The sequence below is a fragment of the Rattus norvegicus genome, chromosome 16 (assembly GCF_021556685.1).
Source record: "Rattus norvegicus strain SHRSP/BbbUtx chromosome 16, alternate assembly SHRSP_T2T, whole genome shotgun sequence".
Taxonomy (NCBI): Eukaryota; Metazoa; Chordata; class Mammalia; order Rodentia; family Muridae; genus Rattus; species Rattus norvegicus.
In genome coordinates, this window is record NC_141549.1 from 30,193,106 (window position 1) to 30,202,918 (window position 9,813).

Below are 9,813 nucleotides of genomic sequence, written 5' to 3' on the forward strand. Positions count from 1 at the left end.
CTCTAAGTTGCTTTATTTGCATTGCCTTAATTCCTAAAGATGATGAACACTTTTGGGGATATTTCATTTGTCCTGTTGTCCTGTTGTGAATCTCTCAATAGAGATTCCTTAAAAAAATTCCCTAGCCTATGTGAAATTGGGCCATTTGTTCCCTTGACCCTTTACCACCCTCGGTTACCTCTCAAGGCTGAGGGTGGGCTCCTGTTATAAAAACACCACCCACTTACACTTAGGACATAAGTGTGAATAATAGTGTGTCTAACCTGATTGCCTCCTTCCTGATCAGCTTCCATAGTTTCAGCTATATCAGCTGCCATAGGGAAAAAAACAAAAGTCCTACCCAGGTACCAAGAACCTGAACGTATTTTTCTTTTTATTCTTTTTCTTTTAACTCAACATTATATTACCAAGACGTAGTTGACTGCCAGTAGGTAGGAGGAAAGTAGGAATGATTTCTCATAAGGACAATAGATTATTCCATAATTAATAAAAGATTAATTTAAAAACAAAAATACTTGAGAAAGGTATTGGTTTCACTTTCTCTTTTTCAATTTTCTCTCATTATAAGTGGTGATGTCTTAGAACTGCAATCCTGAATCTGTCTCTCTCCCTCTTTCAGTCTCCCCCTTCCTTCTTTCTTTTCTCCCTCTTCTTGTCTTTTCTCTCATTTTCCTCTAGAGAAGGAACCCAAGTTACCATGTATCTTGGCTGTAGTTCCTTCCAAAACTGAGGTTGGAACTAAGAAGCAAAGTACTAACAGTAGCTTCTCAGAGAGTGAACCACTAGGCCAAGGGATCAAGGAAAAGCCAGGGAAGTATCTGGAGTTCCATCAGAACCAGGAAGCATGGAGGCTCCACCCTACTGAACCCCCCAGGCTGTTTCAGACAGCTCCTTCTCTAGGAGTCATTCCCCTCTTGAACTGCCAAGCTACTCCCTTGCTTCATTGCTTAGTTTTGCTATTTCTTTTCCATTTCAGAGTGCTTAGACCTTAGTTCGAGACTGTAGATAAGTCTCATGGCAGAATAAAATATAGTCTACACAAATTCGAGGTGGAAAAGACTGAGGCCAATGTCTGTCTGCCATGTTTGCCATAGTCACAGCCAGAACCAGAGTGAAACAGGAAGGGTGTGAACCACAGCTCAAGAAGCCTTTCTGGGAGTAAAGCGTTGTTCACTATGTGAATGGGTCTGAAACAAAGAATGATCCTGTGATGTTCCTCATTAATTGATGCTCCTTAATTACATGTCCTCATCACAGTCCTAAAGGGAAATAAGGGCAGAAGCTCCAGACAGAAACATGAACTGAAGCAGAGGCCATGGAGGAATATTTCTTCCTGACTTGCTCCTCTTGGTTTGCTCAGTTACATTTCTTGTATACCCTGAGAACATCTGTCTAGGGACCCACAATGGTCTTTGTCCTTCCATGTCAATTATGAATTAAGAAAATGCCCCCTGCAGTTGCCAATCTGATGGGAGCATTTCCTCAACTGAGGTTCCTCTTCAGAGCTAACTCTCTAACTTGTGTCAAGTTGACAAAACACTAACCACAATAAGAATCCATTTCATGTATTTTTCAACTGATTGTATTTGCCCATCCAAAGTCAATGGTTTCCAAATGTATGTGGAATACATAGTTACTTAAATAAGCATAATATTGGGACTGGATAGATGGCTCAGTGGTTAAGAGCACTGAGTGCTCTTCCAGAGAACCTGGGTTTAGTTCCCAGCACCCACATGGCAGTTTACAACTGCCTATAACTTCAGTTCCAGAGGTAGTGTACCCTCACGCAGACATACATGCAGAAAAAAAAACCTACATTAAACATAAAATAAAATATAAAACAAATAGAATCATTAATAAATATATAAAATAAAACAAGCAAATATATATCATTCACATTGAGTACCTCCCCATGTCATTTAACACAACATAAACCAACCTGTAGAATTATAGATAATTTATCTTGTCTGTGTATAATATTATACTTTTGGTATGATCTGAGCTATTCATAAGTCTATGGATTGGACTCAAAGTCTATTCAGTTTTATGCATATATTGCCAGTTTCATAAGTCTCCCACATAGAGATGACCAGATATCCATATACATCAGTTGCTTTTTTTACATAATAATTTGTAAATAATTTCTAAGAAGGGGCAGAGTCCATATTTCTATGTTTTTCTTTCCATATATATGACATTTATTTCTAAGTTTGACTAATTTATCACTGAGTACTTGTGTTTAGAAAAAGACCTTGCTATAGCATACATACTTGGGCAGGGGTATCATTCTAAAAGAAAAATTACCAAGAAATTGAATTTATTGTTTATTTGAATTATTAATTTTCACAGTCTAAGATCTACCTTAGAAAAAAATGGATGAATGGCTTCTATATCAAATGACATACAATGTAACTTACTAACAGAAGCCAATTTCTTTATTATGGTACATTTAAAAACTTAAATGGACTTAAGTCTTGTAGGCTGAAGTTAGTAACTCTAGTTTTATAAGGTAATGAGCTTGGGTCTTTAATATCTGCATTCATAATTAGTAATAAATAAATAATCTGCTTCAATTGGCAGAAAACCCTATAGTATGTTAAAAATATGTCACTAAAGGCACTAGACAAACCTGACATTAAAAATACAATTCTGACGTAAATAAAGTATGTATTTCTTGTTAGGTTTCTATTAAGGCATCACACACCTGAGATTCCTTGAAAGGTGACAAGTTTTTTTTTCTCAGTTTTTGGATGTTTCAGTCTATGATAAGTTGACATTGCTTTGGGGCCTGGGTTGAGGGAGTTCATCAGAAAGGTTGTATGTAATAGAGAAAAATCACTTAACCTACTGCTCAGGCTTCAAAAGGATGTAAGAAGTAGACACTGTGACATAATCTCCATCCATGGGACTTTGACAAGAACCTGAACTTCTAACATTATGGCCTAGCTGCAAAGTTCCATAGCTTTTCAGTAGCACCAAACTGGATACCAGGACAATGTGATATTTGGGAGAAATACTCAAAATCTAGGTCCCAGAGCATCTGGAAATGTCCAAGAATAGAGTCTCCTTATAATATCTCACAAGAAGAATGTATCAGTGAGGCAAGATCCTTTTTAAGTTGCTTCTTCCACAAGGAGAATGAGAACAGAATATGGTTCTTACAAGATGAAGAATCTTGCACATGTTTTTTACAGTCTTTGAGGAATAACGTGACACGTTTGAGACATGAAGAACCAGAATTCTCTCAGAAAAACAAGTTATGGAAAATCCAGCAGACACTTATCTGCCACACCTAGAAATTTCCACTGCTATAACAAAACACTGTGACAAAAGGCAACCTGGAGAGAAGGACTTACTTCAGCTTACATGTCCACACCATAGTCTGTCATGTCAGGCAGTCAGAATAGGAACTCAAGGCAGGCACCTGGAGGCACAAACTGAAGCAGAAACCACAGCAGAGTGCTACATACTGGCTTTCTTTTAATAGCTTGCTTTAAATGTATCATTGAAATTTACAAATATAACAGAACATCCAAATACGAGGGCAGTCCTTTGGATATATGTAAAAGGTGACAGGTAAGTGGAATGAAAGGTCAGAAGAAATATTAAAGCAGTTGAGAAGAAAATGAAGAATATGAACTAGTAAGGCAAGCCTAAGAAGCATGCTGGGTGTGATGAATCAATCCACTACACATACTGAGAGAAAGAAGAAACAATAGAGCTGTATGTGCAGAGACAATAGGCAAGAATTCAATGACTCTCTCTTGATATGTGTGAAGAAATGAATTAACATGTATAAGAAGCTCTAAATTCAGGGAGAATAGGCAAAAAGAAAATGATATCTGGATATATCACACGAACACTGAAGAAATTAGATACAAAGATGTACCAATTCCAAAGTAACAATAAGACTTGATAGGTTTGGGAAAAGATTTTCAAAATAAGTTAGTTTGTTGAAAAAGAAATCTCACTGAATAAAATTATGCCTATCTTAAATATCATTTAGAATTACATCTATACGAAAATAGTTTGAAAAAGTACTACTCGGCTAATTTTAATAAAATGGTGTTAATTTAAAAATTCATAGTTTGACAGAGAAAATTATAATAAAGGGATAGTTAAAATATGCCACTGATTTAAAATGCTAGATGATTTAAATTCATAGTTATAAAGCTATGTCTTTAACTGAAATGAAGTTGAAATTGAAAAGATACACGGTTAATTGTTTATTTGTCAGACTGCTTTTCTTGAGTTTTTCAAATCACTGCCATACATGAGTGTTGTCCTCCCCCAGTGATAAAAACAAGCCAGAAATGGTCATATACATTTCGTGTTAAAAGAAATAGACTCACAGGAGAGAGTTATCCTTGATTACATGATAAGGTCAAGGCTAGAATGTTTATTTCTTGTTGAGTTTATCATTTAGCCATAATAAAGTAGCTGACTAACTGGTAATATACGGAAGCACATTACTATAAAAATGTGTCCAGTGTTTACTAAACCATTACAAATATATATTAAATCATTAATGATCACTTCTAAAGACATTGACACAAAACATCTATGATGGTTCCTTTTGATTGTCAACTAAACACACACCATTGGGTGTTCCCATTAGAGACATTTCTGATCAGATTATTTGAAGTGTGAAAACCCACCCTAAATGTGGACAGTACCATCTTGTAGCAGTCAAGATAAAAAGACATGGGGGAAGGAGGAGGAGGCAGAGGAGGAGGAGGAGGAGGAGGAGGAGGAGGAGGAGGAGGAAGAGGAAAAGAAGAAGAAGAAGAAGAAGAAGAAGAAGAAGAAGAAGAAGAAGAAGAAGAAGAAGAAGAAGAAGAAGAAGAAACTTACTATAAGCCTGTTTGCTGTCACTCTTGCTGACAAGTTCATTTATCCTGTATTTTTGAACTGAGTTTTCTGTGAGTCTATTTCTTTTAACACGAGTTCTTGAACTGATATGACAACCAACTTCTTCTTCTTTCCAATGAAGATTAAAAACCAGTGGAAATTCTGATATCGTCCCAGCTTTTGGTCCCAGATTGGACTACTCAGTTATCCAGCAACATGGATTGAACAATTTCTAATTTTTGGCACCTCCAAGAGTCAACCATTATTGGACTACCCAGACCATACCAAGTAAATCAATCAAATAAATGTCTTTAAAGATACATTAATTCTACCAGTTCTGTTCTTTTAGACAATCCTGACTAATATGGTATCTTTAATTCTAAGTGTAAAATCTGCAATAAAATTTTCTTTACTCTTTCATTAAAGTAGATACTTAGGCTAGTAAGATGACTAAGTGGGTAAAGGCACTGACTTCTAAGCCTAACAGTCAGAGTTTTATCCCAAGTATCCATGTGGTGAAAGTAGAAAATCAACCCCAGCAAGGTATCCTCTCACCTCCACACTCAAACTGTGATATATGCACATGCACATATCACATGCACGTGCAAAATAGATGTAATTAAAAATAAAAATATACTTGTCAATATCTTAAATAACCCTGTAACTCCTGACCTTTGCTCTTATTTTGTAATTGCAGAAGAAAGTAAGTCGGGACAACTTTTCAGCCATATTTGGCTAGCCGATATCCATATCAAATAATACCCGCAACAAGAGTAATGTTATGTTATCCATAAGTATCCTTCAGCAGGAAAAGCCATACATAAGCTGTATTCATGGAAAGGACACAAAATAACCTTCTGATTGGGTTCATAACAATAACATCGCCTGAGGGAAAATGAAGGAAATTTCAAATCATAGAAATGCTAAAGTTTCTGTTAAATCAATAAACTAGAAAAATGAAAAGCAACAGGCTATTAACTAATATGAACTCCATGCTGTATAGCATCTCTTCTTGGAAACTTTCCAGGATTCTGGCATATGATTAGTGATAAGGAGAGAAGACCCACATTGAACACAGGTAGCGCCATACCATCAGCTCGGGGCCCAGACGGAATAAAAAGTTAAAGAGAAGAAAGTGGATGAGCATAAGCATACCCCTTTCTCCACTTTCTGTCAGCTGGACGAGCCAGCCACGTACATGCTGCCCAGCTGTGAGTCACTCGATCACCAGGCCTCCTCTACCACGATGGACTGTACTCCTCCTAACTGCAAGCCAAAATGAACCTCTACTCACTCACGTCCCTGTTTGATCAAAGTGAGAAAAGAGTAACTGGTACAGTGTTCTTCCCCATGATGGCAGTGTCATGTCTGCACATCATAGAGTCTGCTCTTGGCAGCATGCTATGGCTTTGATTAACTGCTTACTCTCATTTTCTAGCTTAGAATTCTTCTATATTGAAACAACTAAACTATTTGCAACATATGTTAAAGAAGGCTAGGTGAATAATCTTTACCGCAGGAACACCATTTTATTCACTATGTTTATTGTACATCCTATCAAATATGTCACACTCATATGGGACACCTGTCTTTTGTGCAGACTCTTCTTACATATTACAGATACAACCATAGTAAAATGTGGAAACATTTGTAGCTTGGGGGTAGGTGGTAGAACATTTTTAATTAAATTCCTATAGATATGAAATAAAATTGCAGCTTTATATTTTTATTAACTTAGAAATATTTTAAAGGCAATATCATTTGTGTGAAATGAATCAAATGTCACAAAATGCTCTGCTTGTCATTGCTTGCTTGTCTGTTCAGAATTATGGTATACATATGTGTGTGTGTGTGTGTGTGTGTGTGTGTGTGTGGTGTGCGCGCACATGTGCACTGTTTAGGTCTATGTATAGCCTTAAGGATAATCTATTATACTGTCAGGGATAAGCAGTCAACATGAGCAACAGGTATTCAGGAACCTTATAGAATTGAGTATGCTCTACGACAAAGACACAAAAGAAGTTGGAAAGAAAAACTCTGGAGGAACAGAGCCTTTTGTGACAAGAAGTCAAGACCCAACTAATGCAGTAAACATTCTTTTTGCTTTTTTAATCACAGAAAAAATGTTATGCCAATTTCAGCAGTCCTGGGTAAAGGCAAGCTCTCTGGTCAAATTATCTGTCTCTGTACATAGCTTCACTTAATCAAGCACTTTGTGTTCTTCTCAGAGGAGACGAGCATGTAAAACCCAAAGTGAGCTTCCCTCAAATCAAAGTAATGCACTGTGATAGCCTTCCTAGTTCTGTGACTCATACTTATAAACATGAGTTCTGGTAGCTCAGATCTCCCTTCACTCTCAGCACATGCATTATTCCAATCATTTCCTATCATCTTTGCCTTGAAAGGAACACAAACTATCAGAAGAGGAAATCATAGAGGTAGAAAATATGTTTTGATTCTCTGTCTCTTAAGACCTTCATTAAGACCAGCTATCTTTAAGGAATACATAATAATCTAAAGGAAAACATTAAGCCTTTACAGACAAAATAAAATATTTGAATTATAACTGGTATTACCTTATTCTTGTATTGTGTCTTTATCTTAGGAACACTCACACCAAAATTGTAGACCTGGAATCTTCGTAATGATCAGTGATTTTCCCACTATTCCAGGAATATGAATTAGCTATTAAGGTTTATTTAAGCTGCCTGATGACAGGGCTTTTAAACTCTTTCTTTTGTAAGTGAACCCCAAGTATCAAGATTTTATTGGTTTCCATATTTACCACAAGGTGGTTGGTGGGAGACTGACAGAAACACACTTGTTCCTACGAATATCACCATTTCCTTCTGATAAGAAAATTGGACTCTTCCCAAACAGCAGGAATTCAAAGATAAAGCAAGTGTCCCCTGGGCAGGAAGCCAGGCAGCTTGGGCATTGGTATGTTGACGCACAGGGTACTACTCCCAACTAAGGCACTTGAGCAGTTTCTGAACTGCTTCAAGTCCACAAGCTACACCACAGTAAAGATAATGATGTTTAGCTTATTTATCGAGCAAAATATTTCCATAGTAACAAAAGAAATTGCCACGAAAACCTGGAGCTCTTTAAATTCACATTGGACATAGCTCAGCCTCGTTCACTCTCCACAAACAATACCCCCAAAGAAGCGCATCAGAAAGGACAAAAAAAAATCGAGAGCCATCCTCTGTAAGTTTGCTGATTCCCTTTGCACCACTTAGTATAAAACTTGAGCATCTCTCTTGCTCGCTCGCTCTGTCTTCACCATCTACTCCACTTCCTTGTGCGCCAAAAGCCAGCTCCACACCTGGATAACTGCGACACTCACCCTGTGAGCGCAGGACCCTTTCCGTGTCCAAAGTCCCAGTTCTCCACTTCTCCTGCAACAGGAACAGAGCGGCATCCCTCACCCAGCCGGGGAACCAGTACCAAACCCAACAGTTGCTAAGAGTCTGATTCAGGTTTGAGCGCATCCGCGTAAAACCCAAGACAAAGGCTTCACTCGGTCTTTCGCGGTGCGCGCCCTTCCCTGGATAACCCGTACTCTCTTTCTCTCTCAAGCCCACCCTAGAGGAAGACACTGATAGGAATTGCTTTCCGAGGGGTGCGGCTGCGGGTGTAAACAGTGCTTACTTATAATCTACCCAAGGTCTACCAGGGGGGCTACCAGAGCAGCACCCCGCTGGGGAAGCCTAGCAAAGGAGCCAGCCTCTAGCGGCTTGGGTACCCATCTAAGCTGGGGAGCAGGACCTCCCGTGCAGAATCCACCTGGGCAAAGTCACCTGCTGCCTGCGCTCCAAGCTACAGTTGTGCCAAGTCTTGTGCTCCGGAGAACGGACAAGCCTCCCAGGACCACTAGCCAAAGAGAGTGTGGACTCTGCCTGAGGCTGATCAAACGGTCTTTGCAATCACTCACCGGGGAGGGTGAAGTAGCTCAGGCAGCCGGCAGGCTGCGCGCAGCCGGCATCCCAGGGCAGTGGCATCCTCCCATCCTTTGTCAGAGACTGGCGGTGCACTCCTCAGCTCACAAACGTGCAGCCGGGTGGCAGGCAACCCGGCTCTGGCTTGGCTCCCCAGCCCTCTTTCCTCCTCTGAGCCTCCTCCCCTTCTCTGTCCCCCTCCACCAGCAGCACTCACTGGGCTCCCATGATGTCATCCAGTGGAAATCTGCCATGCTCAAAAACTGGAATAATCCAGCGCTCACATGGGGAAAAGCAAAGCAGGCAGAAGACACAGCGGAGACTTTAGTTGTTCCTAGAACCTAACATGGACCCGTTTAGCTGGAGTCAAGGACAGGACTGAGAAGGGACTTCAGAAAAGGGCAGGGTGAGACGCACATGGTGGAGACAGAGCCTAGAGGAAACAGTATTTTCTATTCTAGTGACTTTTAAACAACATCTAAATTAGTGGCAAAAGATAAGGGTAAGGAGAAAGTTTTCTCATCGTTCTTATAGCTGATGGCCTTCTCTTGGCTTCTTGAGAGCTGCGCTTCTGTGATGATTCCTGTGCTGCAGGGAAGAGAACGAAGACAGCCTCCAGGAAGACTGGAGTCTGGTCTCAGCAGAAAGTTCCTCCTGTCAGGGCCTGCCTTGGTGATGCCCAGCAAAGGTTAGGAGGTGATAAAGGGTGGATGATCTATGACTGGAACACTGAGATTGCAACTCTCCACCAGAATTTCTGGCTACCTTGGTAATGCTTTCCTTGCATATAATCACCAAAGACTGGAAGGTACCCTAAGGACTAGCAAACACAGCCAAGATAGAGCAAACGCCTCTCTTGACTTCTCCAAGGGTTGCCAACTAGGAGGGAAACGAGTCACATAATGTTTACCAAAGGTGTGATGCCAGCTTCTGTTGTTTAATGTTCTTTGTAACACTCCTAAAAAGTTCTATTGCAAGCATCAAATTGGCCACTAGGCTTAATACTTTCAAAGTTCCACCA

At 39.6% G+C, this 9,813-nt stretch overlaps 1 protein-coding gene across 15 annotated transcripts in view; it reads right to left on the reverse strand.

Annotated features, from left to right (window-relative positions):
- Positions 1-8,934, reverse strand: part of Marchf1 (membrane associated ring-CH-type finger 1) — an 863,029-nt gene extending 854,095 nt beyond the window's left edge. For all 15 annotated transcript variants that reach the window (NM_001135838.2, NM_001401505.1, XM_087588653.1 and 12 more), the window contains 1 exon segment: positions 8,789-8,934. The gene's annotated coding sequence lies outside the window, so the exon portion shown is untranslated.
- Between the last annotated feature and the right edge of the window lie 879 nt (positions 8,935-9,813).